The sequence below is a fragment of the Oncorhynchus masou genome, chromosome 5 (assembly GCF_036934945.1).
Source record: "Oncorhynchus masou masou isolate Uvic2021 chromosome 5, UVic_Omas_1.1, whole genome shotgun sequence".
Classification (NCBI taxonomy): Eukaryota; Metazoa; Chordata; class Actinopteri; order Salmoniformes; family Salmonidae; genus Oncorhynchus; species Oncorhynchus masou.
In genome coordinates, this window is record NC_088216.1 from 84,232,121 (window position 1) to 84,246,064 (window position 13,944).

The following is a 13,944-nucleotide window of genomic DNA, read 5'->3' on the forward strand; positions in this document are numbered from 1 at the left end:
TGACTCTCTCTCTGTAGCCGTGTGGGGGGTCTGACTCTCTCTCTGTAGCCGTGTGGGGGGTCTGACTCTCTCTGTAGCCGTGTGGGGGTCTGACTCTCTCTGTAGCCGTGTGGGGGGTCTGACTCTCTCTCTGTAGCCGTGTGGGGGGTCTGACTCTCTCTCTGTAGCCGTGTGGGGGGTCTGACTCTCTCTCTGTAGCCGTGTGGGGGGTCTGACTCTCTCTGTAGCCGTGTGGGGGGTCTGACTCTCTCTCTGTAGCCGTGTGGGGGGTCTGACTCTCTCTCTGTAGCCGTGTGGGGGGTCTGCCGTGTGGGGGGTCTGACTCTCTCTCTGTAGCCGTGTGGGGGGTCTGACTCTCTCTCTGTAGCCGTGTGGGGGTCTGACTCTCTCTCTGTAGCCGTGTGGGGGGTCTGACTCTCTCTCTGTAGCCGTGTGGGGGGTCTGACTCTCTCTGTAGCCGTGTGGGGGGTCTGACTCTCTCTCTGTAGCCGTGTGGGGGGTCTGACTCTCTCTCTCTGTAGCCGTGTGGGGGGTCTGACTCTCTCTCTGTAGCCGTGTGGGGGGTCTGACTCTCTCTGTAGCCGTGGGGGGTCTGACTCTCTCTGTAGCCGTGTGGGGGGTCTGACTCTCTCTCTGTAGCCGTGTGGGGGTCTGACTCTCTCTCTGTAGCCGTGTGGGGGTCTGACTCTCTCTCTGTAGCCGTGTGGGGGTCTGACTCTCTCTGTAGCCGTGTGGGGGGTCTGACTCTCTCTCTGTAGCCGTGTGGGGGGTCTGACTCTCTCTCCGTGTGGGGGGTCTGACTCTCTCTCTGTAGCCGTGTGGGGGTCTGACTCTCTCTCTGTAGCCGTGTGGGGGGTCTGACTCTCTCTCTGTAGCCGTGTGGGGGGTCTGACTCTCTCTCTGTAGCCGTGTGGGGGGTCTGACTCTGTAAATAAGTATATGAACCCTGGTCCTTTCTCTCTGTGTGTGTGTGTGTGTGTGTAGCCATGCAGTTTGGTCAGCTGCTGACCCACCTGGACACCACCCAGCAGATGATCACCAACTCTCTGAAGGACAACGGGACACTGCTCTCACAGGTAGTAAACACAATGACACATCTCACACTGCTGCTGGACTGATGTCCCTTTTTAAAGTATTTAAAAAAAAAATACTTTAAGTTGTTTTTTAGAGTATCTGTACTTGACTATTAATATTTTGGACTACTTCTACCGAAAGAAAATCTGTATTTTTCATATTTTCTCTGCTTAGCAGTCCAATTCAAAATCATGAGAACATTCCTGGTCCTCCCTACTGCCTCTGATCTGGGGGACTCACTAAACAGAGAACATCCCTTCCTCCCTACTGCCTCCGATCTGCAGACTCACTAAACAGAGAACATCCCTGGTCCTCCCTACTGCCTCTGATCTGGCAGACTCACTAAACAGAGAACATCCCTGGTCCTCCCTACTGCCTCTGATCTGGCAGACTCACTAAACAGAGAACATCCCTGGTCCTCCCTACTGCCTCTGATCTGGCAGACTCACTAAACAGAGAACATCACTGCCTCTGATCTTTTCCCTGGTCCTCCCTACTGCCTCTGATCACTCACTAAACAGAGAACATCCCTGGTCCTCCCTACTGCCTCTGATCTGGCAGACTCACTAAACAGAGAACATCCCTGGTCCTCCCTACTGCCTCTGATCTGGCAGACTCACTAAACAGAGAACATCCCTGGTCCTCCCTACTGCCTCTGATCTGGCAGACTCACTAAACAGAGAACATCCCTGGTCCTCCCTACTGCCTCTGATCTGGCAGACTCACTAAACAGAGAACATCCCTGGTCCTCCCTACTGCTTCTGATCTGGGGGACTCACTAAACAGAGAACATCTGGTCCTCCCTACTGCCTCTGATCTGGGGGACTCACTAAACAGAGAACATCCCTGGTCCTCCCTACTGCCTCTGATCTGGCAGACTCACTAAACAGAGAACATCCCTGGTCCTCCCTACTGCCTCTGATCTGGCAGACTCACTAAACAGAGAACATCCCTGGTCCTCCCTACTGCCTCTGATCTGGGGGACTCCTAAACAGAGAACATCCCTGGTCCTCCCTACTGCCTCTGATCTGGGGGACAGACATCCCTGGTCCTCCCTACTAAACAAACAGAGAACATCCCTGGTCCTCCCTACTGCCTCTGATCTGGGGGACTCACTAAACAGAGAACATCCCTGGTCCTCCCTACTGCCTCTGATCTGGGGACTCACTAAACAGAGAACATCCCTGGTCCTCCCTACTGCCTCTGATCTGGCAGACTCACTAAACAGAGAACATCCCTGGTCCTCCCTACTGCCTCTGATCTGGCAGACTCACTAAACAGAGAACATCCCTGGTCCTCCCTACTGCCTCTGATCTGGCAGACTCACTAAACACAAACGCTTCGTTTGTAAATGACGTCTGAGTGTGCCCCTGGGCTATCTGTAAATAAAATCGGACTAAAATGGTGCCCTTTGGTTTGCTTAACATAAAGAATTTGAAATGATTTATACATTTGACTTATGCTAAACAAAAATAGAAACTCAACATGCAACAATTTCCTTGATTTGACTGAGTTTACAGTTCAGTTTGTATGAGGAAATGGGTCAATGGAAATCCATTAAGCCCTCAATCTATGGATTTTACAGGACTGAGAATACAGACGTGAATCTGTTGGTCACAGATACCCTTTTAAATTATTTTATTTTTTAATGGTCCTCACTGTGGGCCTCAGGATCTTTTTACAGTTTTTTTTAAATTCAAATTTGCCATCAATGAAATGCAATTGTGTTTGTTGTCTGTTGCTTATGCCTGCCCCATACCATAACCCCACTGTCACCGTGGGGCAAACCGCTCACCCACACAATGCCATACACGTGGTCTGTGGTTGTGAGGCTGGTTGGACATACGGTCAAACTCTGTAAAACAACTTGAGGCGGCTTATAGTAGAGAAATTAACATTCAATTATCTGGCAACAGCTCTGGTGGACATTCCAGCAGTCGGCACTCTAATTGCACGCTCCCTGAACTTGAGACATTTGTGGCATTGTGTTATGTGACCAAACTGCACATTTTGGTGGCCTTTTATTGTCCCCAAGATGCACCTGTGTAATGATTGTTGTTTAATCAACTTTTATTGAAGCTCAAACTCTTTTACATTTATATTTTTGTTCAGTGTATATTTAAAATCAAATACTTTTTAGACATTTACTCGTAGTATTTTAGTGGGTGACTTTCACTTTTACTTGAGTCATTTTCTATTAAGGCATCTTTATTTTTTTCTCAGGTATGACGATTGGGTACTTTTCCCACCATGATAGTTAAGAACGCTAATAATATGGAAGAAAATGAAAATCTACAGGAACCAATGACACTCCCTAAAAACACACCCCTATGAAACAATCCTTGGATAGCTTTTCAGAATTCACCGATTTTTTTTTTTTTTTAATTTTATTTTTTTTAAATATTTTTTATTTTATTTTTTATTGCTTTTGTAATTTTTGTAAATATTTTTTTTATTTGGTCCACATGGAAAACAGCAGAGAACCATAAATGACTTGCTAATAGTAAAGAAATGTATTTCTATGACAGAATTTAAAAGCAATTGTTGCCTGACCAATGTAGATATTTTCAAATGCACGGAACTGAAAAGTTTTATATCAAGAAATCCCGAAGATTTCAAATCAATATCAGAGCAATCTTGAAGGAATCTTATTTGAGTGAGAAAACGGTGTTCTTATGATTGGTAAGATATACAAAACCTTGCAGAGAGCCTATCCAACTGACAATCTCTTAGAAAAAGACCAAGACTAAAAAAAGAACTGATGTTGGCACAATATGGAGGGAAAGTTGGAAAATAACTAACGCAATTACATGCTGACCAGACCGGACACGTCGCGTGTGCGAACATTGCAAAATAAATTTCGAAATCCATGTTATTCATCTATTGCACCCACACTGCTCGAACCAATGACCGTCTGCGATGCCAAGGGCTAAAATAGAAGTCCTTTCTATTTCTGATGCAGATCGCGCTGAAAATCCTGCCTCTCCCACTTCCTCATTGGTTATACTCACATGGGTGATTGAAAGACTAAATGTTTTGCCGGTTGTCATGGTAATAATATGAAAGTGTAGATGCGATCACCATATAAGTTCAAAGATGAAAAAGCCTGGAAGAAGGAGAGATGACTTGAAACGATTCGGTTGTATGTTTTATGTGTGGATTAATTGTTGGAGTAGAGGACCTTGTGCATTTCAGGTAAAATAACAACTCAATTTTTATATCCCAGGAGAAATTAGCTAGCAAGCGCAAGCTAACTTGCTAAATCGCCATACATGTTTAATGCATTTCGACCTGTCCCCAAATTAATGTCATCGGTTCAGAGTTTGTTTTGATATTTTAACTTGCGTGTCGTGATTGCGTTTGGTGTGGGGGGACAAAATAAATGCACGCAGGCTTGCAGCCGGTTTGGGCTCCGTGTTACAAACTTCTTAGGGCTGCAATCCCGTTAACGGGATCGATATGACAACAGCCAGTGAAAGTGCAGGGCGCCAAATTCAAGTCAGAAATCTCATAATTAAAATTCCTCAAACATGCATGTATCTTATACCGTTTTAAAGGTAATTTTGTTGTTAATCCCACCACAGTGTCCGATTTCAAATAGGCTTTACAGCGAAAGCACCACAAATGATTATGTTAGGTGACCACCAACTCACAGAAAAACCCAGACATTTTTCCAGCCAAAGAGAGGAGATGATAAAATTAATCACTAACCTTTGATGATCTTCGTCGGGTGACACTCATAGGACTTCATGTTATACAATACATGTATGTTTTTTTCAATAAAGTGCATATTTATTTAACAAAAAATCTCAGTATACATTGGCGCGTTACGTTCACTAGTACCATAAACATCCGGTGATATTGCAGAGAGCCACATTTTACAGAAATACTCATTATAAATGTCGATGGAAATATAGATATACCTCTCCTTAATGCAACCGCTGTGTCAGATTTTGAAAAAGCAAACCATGCAATAATCGGAGACGGCGCTCAGAAAAAGGAAAAAAAAATTATCCGCCATGTTGGTGTCAACAGAAATCCGAAATCACATTATAAATATTCCCTTACCTTTTATGATCTTCATCAGAATGCACTCCCATGAATCGCAGTTCCACAATAAATGCTTGATTTGTTTGATAATGTCCATTGTTTATGTCCAAGTAGCTACTTTTGTTAGCGCGTTTTGTACACAAATTCAAACGATTGTGCAGGTCCAGCCGAATGTCGGACGAAAACTTCAAAAAGTTATATTACAGGTCGAAGAAACTTGTCAAACTAAGTATAGGAATCAATCTTTAGGATGTTATCATAAATCTTCAATAACGTTCCAACCGGAGAATTCCATTGTCTGTAGGAAAGCCATGGAACGCAGGTTGCTATCATGTGAAATGCGCTTGACCAGGACCTGGCTCTCTGCCAGACCACAGACTCAAAGACCTCCCATCTGGCTCCAAAACACAATAGAAGCCTCATTCAAGTTTCTAAAGACTGTTGACATCTAGTGGAAGCCCTAGGAAGTGCAAATGTATCCATATCCCACTGTGTATTCAATAGGGGCTGGGTTGAAAATCGACCAACTTCAGATTTCCCACTTCTTGGTTGGATTTCTTCTCAGGTTTTTGCCTGCCATATGAGTTCTGTTATACTCACATACATCATTCAAACTGTTTTAGAAACTTCTGTGTTTTCTATCCAATACTAATAATAATATTTATATGTTAGCAACTGGGACTGAGGAGCAGGCCATTTACTATGGGCACCTTTCATCCAAGCTACCCAATACTGCCCCTGCAGCCATAAGAAGTTAATCTAGTATAAACAAATGTTGTTGAATTTATTACACATGACAACATTTACATTCTCAGCACAATGGCAGTCAAGTTTTAGGTTTCACATTTTAACAATGACTCAATCCATGCCTTCTGGGAATGCTATAAAGTCAAAGTGATGGGTGAATTTAGAAGTTACAACTTTAAATGTACTTACCTCCCCCTCTCCCTTATTTTCTCCCTCTCCCAGGTTCAGACAACCATGAAGGAGAATCTCTTGTCTGTAGAGGAGAACTTTGCAGCTCTGGACCAGAGAATGAAGACTCTCAACAAATAAATCTGGTTTCTTTATGAAAAAAAACGTCTGTCAGGACAGTTGGGCAAATTGAGGGAGTGGAGGATCTTATCTCTCTCTGTATCTCTTCCACCTCAGCCTTCTTTTTTTCCCACAAAGTGGAATATTTGATTTGAAAGTATAAAAAAATTAAAAAAACAGGACAAAAAAAAGCTCAAAAAATGGCCACCAAATTTTCTTGATTTGTTTTTCTCCTTTTCCACATTTCACCATTTGAAGTCTTTCATTTAGTATCAAATGCAATGCATTACACCCACATATATATATATTATCCCTTCAAAGCTCGATGGCTTTTTCGCAATGAAAAATATTTATCCCAGATCCTTTCAACCTCTTCATCCACACTAGTTGTAGGTCTGTGCTACAACATTCAGCTAAGTCATTTCATTGAATGTCCCAATTTTGAGGGCTCAAGAAGTGGAATAGTCAGAGAAAAGACGTTGTCTGCAACATTACTGCACAAAAACAAACAACCAACCAATTCTGATTTATCCACCTTTTCCCTGAAGTATACACTTTGTACACTTCCTGTTGTGGATTTAACAATGGTGGAAAAAGTCCCTCCCGCTAATCCTTACACCAATACAATGACGGGAAGTGTGCTAGTGCACACTTTGGGAGAAGGGTGAAGAATGGGGACGCGTCGTCAACCAGAAAGACGATGTATGGACATGTAGCAGTGTGTGTTGGGGGGGCCTGAAGTCCCGGAGGGATGCTTGTAAATATGCCTGTGTACCTTTAAATGTTTCATGCTCAGTTGCTTGTAACTTATTATTATTGTGGCTGAGACTAAAATACCACACACTACTTTTAAATCTACTGCGTTGTTTGTCATTGCCTACGATGGACTGTACTGTACCTGACTGTTGTTGAAATATCATCTGAATAAACAACATGCTTAAACTACACTTACTCTTCTACAGAGAGTGATAACTTGTGAAACGTGTCTGTTCCATTAAAAACTACAGTTCAATATTTAGTTATTCTCTGCCAAAGTGTCAATATGATACAAGTTATTCAAGATTTTTTTTTTTTTTCAATCTAAAGTTTTAATTTAATTTTACCTTTATTTAACCAGGCAAGTCAGTTAAGAACACATTCTTATTTTCAATGACGGCCTAGGAACAGTGGATTAACTGCCTTGTTCAGGGACAGAATGACAGATTTGTACCTTGTCAGCTCGGGGGTTTGAACTTGCAACCTTCCGTTACTAGTCCAACACTCTAATCACTAGGCTACCCTGCCACAAAAGTGAACAGTCAATATTTATGTTTTATAATTGTTTACATACTATGGGACTAAACAGCCTATTGCATGTTCCCCGTCGAAACAGTTATGTGACGTTCTGGTGTTGGGCAGGGGGGGGTGGGGCGTTTCGGCTGCTCATCACTGAGCTATAAGAACCATTTGAAGAAAATCGAAATTCTGTTGCGGAAGTCTACGCCCCTTCATCGGTGATTGGTCAATAGTACTACTGGTAGGACTGGGAACATGAAGCGGTGTCGTTTGAGACGACTAGTTTTAATGCAAAATGTTCGTGACTCAATGGGGAAAGACAACGGTTATATTGCCGCTTTTTGTTCTAGTTTTCTCAAACGAAGGTATTTAGGGAGTATCAGAGCATTAGACATTCGCCTCGCCGAAAAACGAACCTATGTATGCGGACACCTTAAAAGACTGACTGTAAGATATGATTCAGACTTGATTCCAATGCTACAAAATTGTTGATTTCTTCTCAAATCCCTCATATCAACGCAACACAGACTAAATTAAACATTCACAGGGGTGCCAAATATAGAAGGTAAAAATGGCCCAATCACGCAAGATTTTGGTTCTGTTAACCGAGATTGAGGCTACGTTTAGGGATCGGGTAAACTGATCCTAGATCTGTAGTTACAGTCAGGCAATTTGTTACTCGAGTGCGCTAAATCCTGATTACTCATGTTTGTAATGGTGCTACATGGCCAGCAGGGGGAAGCATAGGCCTTTATAAAAAGCTTAGCTTAGGTTCATACGGTGGGGTACAGGTTTTCAACACTATCATTGCCAACTGCTACCAGATACAGTGCAATTGAACTTTGAACCTTTTTGGGTCTTTTAGCCACCATTGAAGTATATTTACTAAAACCCTGATGTAGAATAGGTATAAGGCTAATGATAATGTTGTGAGTGGTGGTAGTGCTGGTGTTTGAAGCAGCCAGGTTGATCAGTTGATATAGTCTAGTTTCTATCTGATCGGCTGTGGGAAAATTAAAACTATCAGTACAATCTCTTCTTGCCCCTCGTCGACCTCTGGCTGGCCTCATCACTGTCGGGCTTCTTTTTTTATTTTACCGTGACTACCTCGGCTGTGCTTATTTCCTCTTCCTTCCTCTGCGCGTGTGGCAGGTTCCCTCTCCTTCTCAGCATTCTTGAAGTCTGCGTGGGTATTCCCCGCCATCACCCTTCTAAACTAGGCCCCGCTTAAATTTCGGTAATGTCCCGGACCCCACCGATGTGATCTGTCTTTTTAATCTCAGAGGGAGCATCCTCCCAAACTTTGTTCAGACGCCCAACTCTGTCTTTTGGGTTTATTTGGGGGATTTTCTTTCAGGCATGCGCAGTCGCTGAGGCGATCTTTTAGAAATTCCATAACAATAATGCATCTGAAGAGCCGCTCGTCCGTTCTCTGAGCTGTTCTGTAGACCTGTGCTGCGCCCTCCTCTAGCTTTATTATAGACTATAATAAACCCAACAATTGTTAAGCATTCAACCTGAGCAGTCCTACAGTAAACAGTCAGGATACATAGAGTAGAGTAGATGCATAAAATAGAATATAACTTGACTGTCCATTATTTTTGTTCTGTGAGAGAATGGGCAGGAGGGGCAACAGTGTTTATGAAAAGCAGAACACCCAAGATTAAGCCACAATATTATTCCATTGACCCAGCGTCGACCGGATTTGGCCGTCCTCGTAAATAAGAATTTGTTATTAACTGACTTGACTAGTTAAATAAATATATATATATTTTTAAATCTGATGTACGGGGTATGGATATTTTTCTTAGGCATCACCATACAGGAATAAACTCTAATTTAACAAGAGTATAAATCAATAGGCTTTATGACTAATCACATAAAGTTCATAAGCAATTACAGCGAGCAAAGAGAGTCAGGTTGAGATGAGTGCTTTTGCAAAACTCAGACAGCATTGATACTACAACTGTGTAATTATACTTGTTACCTACCTAATACTGAAGAACAATAGTCTGAGAGACAGTGCCAGGTCTTGTCCAAGTCCCAAAACAAACCAGGTATAAAACACCTTATGAATAGTCACCTGTCATGTCAAGTCTTTCTGGATACTTTATTTAAAAAACAATACATGGATTCCAATCCAGAAAACCACATGCTCGTATTCAACACACAACCGTAGTTTCTCAGTTTTATTTTATTTTTCACATTAAGTGCATTCTGAAAGTATTCAGGCCCCTTGACGTTTTCCACATTTTGTTACGTTACAGCCTTAATCAAAAAATGATTAAAACTGTTTTTTCCCCGTCATCAATCTACAGTGGAGCAAAAAAGTATTTAGTCAGCCACCAATTGTGAAAGTTCTCCCACTTAAAAAGATGAGAGGCCTGTAATTTTCATCATAGGTACACTTCAACTCTGACAGACAAAAAGAGAAAAAAAAATCACATTGTAGGATTTTTAATGAATTTATTTGCAAATTATGGTGGAAAATAACTATTTGGTCAATAACAAAAGTTTATCTCAATAGTTTGTTATATACCCTTTGTTGGCAATGACAGAGGTCAAACGTTTTCTGTAAGTCTTCAAGGTTTTCACACATTGTTGCTGGTATTTTGGCCCATTCCTCCATGCAGATCTCCTCTAGAGCAGTGATGTTTTGGGGCTGTTGCGGGGCAACACGGACTTTCAACTCCCTCCAAAGATTTCTATGGGTTTGAGATCTGGAGACTGGCCCTTGAAAGGACCTTGAAATGCTTCTTACGAAGCCACTCTTTTGTTGCCCGGGCGGTGTGTTTAGGATCATTGTCATGCTGAAAGACCCAGCCACATTTCATCTTCAATGCCCTTGCTGATGGAAGGAGGTTTTCACTCAAAATCTCATGATACATGGCCCCATTCATTCTTTCCTTTACATGGATCAGTTGTCCTGGTCCCTTTGCAGAAAAACAGCTCCAAAGCATGATGTTTCCACCCCCATGCTTCACAGTAGGTATGGTGTTCTTTGGATGCAACTCAGCATTCTTTGTCCTCCAAACACGACGAGTTGAGTTTTTACCAAAAAAGTTATATTTTGGTTTCATCTGACCATATGACATTCTCCCATTCTTCTTCTGGATCATCCAAATGCTCTCTAGCAAACTTCAGACGGGCCTGGATATGTACTGGCTTAAGCAGGGGGACACGTCTGGCACTGCAGGATTTGAGTCCCTGGCGGCGTAGTGTGTTACTGATGGTAGGCTTTGTTACTTTGGTCCCAGCTCTCTGCAGGTCATTCACTAGGTTCCCCCGTGTGGTTCTGGGATTTTTGTCATAGTTGAAGTGTACCTATGATGAAAATTTACAGACCTCTCTCATATTTTTAAGTGGGAGACCTTGCACAATTGGTGGCTGACTAAATACTTTTTTTGCCCCACTGTACATACAATGCCCCATAATTACAAAGCAAAAACAGGATTTTAGAAACGTTTGCAAATGTATAAAAAAAACTGAAATATCCCATTTACATAAGTATTCAGACCCTTTACTCAGTACTTTGTTGAAGAACCTTTGGCAGCGATTACAGCCTCAAGAGCTGCACAGCTATTTCCAGCTCTCTCCAGAGATGTTCGATCGGGTTCAAGTCCGGGGCTCTGGCTGGGCCACTCAAGGACATTCAGAGACTTGTCCCTAAGCCACTCCTGCGTTGCCCTGTTGGAAGGTGAACCTTCGCCCCAGTCTGAGGTCCTGAGCGCTCTGGAGCAGGTTTTCATCAAGGATCTCTCTGTACTTTGCTCCATTCATATTTGCCTCGATTCTGACTAGACTCCCAGTCCCTGCCGCTGAAAAACATCCCCACAGCATGATGCTGCCACCACCATGCTTTACCGGAGGGATGGTGCCAGGTTTCCTCCAGACGTGACATTCAGGACAAAGAGTTCAATCTTGGTTAAATCAAACCAGAGAATCTTGTTTCTCATGGTCTGAGAGTCTTTAGGTGACGTTTGTCAAACTACAAGTGGGCTGTCATGTGCCTTTTACTGAGGATTGGTTTCCATCTGGCCACTCTACCATAAATGCCAGAATGGTGGAGTGCTGCAGAGATGGTTGTCCTTCTGGAAGGTTTTCCAATCTCCACAGAGGACCTCTGGAGCTCTGTCTTAGAGACCATTGGGTTCTTGGTCACCTCCCTGACCAATGCCCTTCTCCCCAGATTGCTCAGTTTGGCCAGGCGGCCAGCTCTAGGAAAAGTCTTGGTGATTCCAAACTTCTTCCATTTAAGAAAGATGGAGGCCACTGTGTTCTTGGGGACCTTCAATGCTGCAGAAATGTTTTGGTACCCTTCTCCAGATCTGTGCCTCAACACAATCCTGTCTCAGAGCTCTACGGACAATTCCTTCGATCTCATGGCTTGTTTTTTGCTCTGACGTGTGCTGTCAACTGTGGAACCTTTAACAGCTCTCGAGTGGCGCAGGGGTCTAAGACTCCCGGGTGGCGCAGGGGTCTAAGTCTCCCGGGTGGCGCAGGGGTCTAAGTCTCCCGGGTGGCGCAGGGGTCTAAGTCTCCCGGGTGGCGCAGGGGTCTAAGTCTCCCGGGTGGCGCAGGGGTCTAAGTCTCCCGGGTGGCGCAGGGGTCTAAGTCTCCCGGGTGGCGCAGGGGTCTAAGTCTCCCGGGTGGCGCAGGGGTCTAAGTCTCCCAAGTGGCGCAGGGGTCTAAGTCTCCCAAGTGGCGCAGGGGTCTAAGTCTCCCAAGTGGCGCAGGGGTCTAAGGCACAGCATCTCAGTGCTAGAGGCGTCACTACAGTCCCTGGTTTGAATCCAGGCTGCATCACATCCGGCCATGATTGGAAGTCCCATAGGGTCGGCGCACAATTGGACCAGCGTTCGTCCGGGTTTGGCCATCATTGTAAATAAGAATGTGTTCTTAACTGACTTGCCTCGTTAAATAAAAGGTTAAATGAAAAATAATAACACATCTCAGCGCTAGAGGTGTCACTACAGACCCCGGTAGACAGGTATATGTCTCTCCAAATCATGTCCAATCGATTTAATTTACCACAGGTGGACTCCAATCAAGTTGTAGAAACATCAAGGATGATCAATGGAAACAGCAGGAACCTGAGTTCAATTTCGAGTCTCATAGCAAAGGGTCTGAATACTGACGTAAATAAGTTATTTTATTTTTATTTATTTTTTTATACATTTGCAAACATTTCTAAAAACCTGTTTTCATTTTGTCATTATGGGGTATTGTGTTTAGATTCATGAGGGGGAATTTTTATTTATTTAATCCATTTTAGAATCAGGCTGCAATGTAACAAAATGTGGAAAAGGTGAAGGGGTCTGAATACTTTCCAAATGCCCTGTACATACATTGGTCTGTCTTCCATATACCTGTTTTACAGTTCAATTGTGTCGTTTATTGATTTCTCTATAGCCTACAACCTTCTGTTACTCTTGTGAATAAACATTTCCTTATTTTTTTGTCCCCGAGCATCAATGTTATTATTAGCTACTGTATTAGTATTTAGTTATTAGGCCTATGATTATGATCATTAGTATTTATATGATTATCGAACTATGAAATTAGATAGGCTTATGAAATAATATTGTGGTGTAAAATGATGTTTTGCTTTTTATAAAAACACTGTTTACTCATCCCATCGCAGACTATCATAACAAAAATCCCAGCCAGTGGCAACAAAGCCCGGTGTCCTCTAAGTATCGAATACTATATACACACGCTACACGAACGGACTCAATAAACAGACAAAAGTATTTCGCTCAACTACTCAGCAACAGACCCTCAAGTCGTGACGTGGAAAACCGAGGCTCATCGAGCGCTTTAACCCTGGTCCCGGAGACCGGAGCTTTCTATTCGCTACTCGCGCACGCGACGCGTCTCATATCGGCGCTGTTGCTGGGCTGGTAAACTGCGGGTGTTGTTGCACGTGCATTTAAAACACTTGTCTGTCGGAGTTAAGGAATTAACCGTTATTAAGTGTCAACGGAGGAAATAACATAGGAAGTTAAAGACGTTATTATAAAGACAATGCGCGTGTTGGTTTTAAAGGGTTAACCTTTAGGGTTAACCTGAAACTCGCGGTCAAGAAGTGTGGGATGTTGTTTTAATAGCCCGCGCCCGTCACTCCACACAGAGACGAGGGCAATATAAAAAGAAACGAAATGTCTGAAATTAAATAATAACACGGCATTCCTTTAGAATAAACACAGCCAATAAAATAAAAAATGTAAAAAAATCCATCCCTATAGGGTTAAATTTCATTACGTGTCCTTTGAGACAAGATGGGGATGCTACCTTTGGCATACATAGGCTATATTGCATTGTTTCCTTTGATAAAAAAAAATACGTTTGAAGTTGAATTTGTTGCAGCAGACCATACTACTCTTGTGAAATAATATTATACACACAGAAAGCTGGACGGAGTCGGACTTTAAAGCATTTTATTACTCTCACAAACTTGAATAGTGTACAATGTGGCCCTCACGCGCATAAAGAAAACGGCCCCCAAAC

At 42.9% G+C, this 13,944-nt stretch overlaps 1 pseudogene; it reads left to right on the forward strand.

Annotated features, from left to right (window-relative positions):
• LOC135540404 (dynactin subunit 2-like) overlaps nt 1-7,106 on the forward strand; it is a 31,575-nt pseudogene extending 24,469 nt beyond the window's left edge.
• Nucleotides 7,107-13,944: the final 6,838 nt, after the last annotated feature.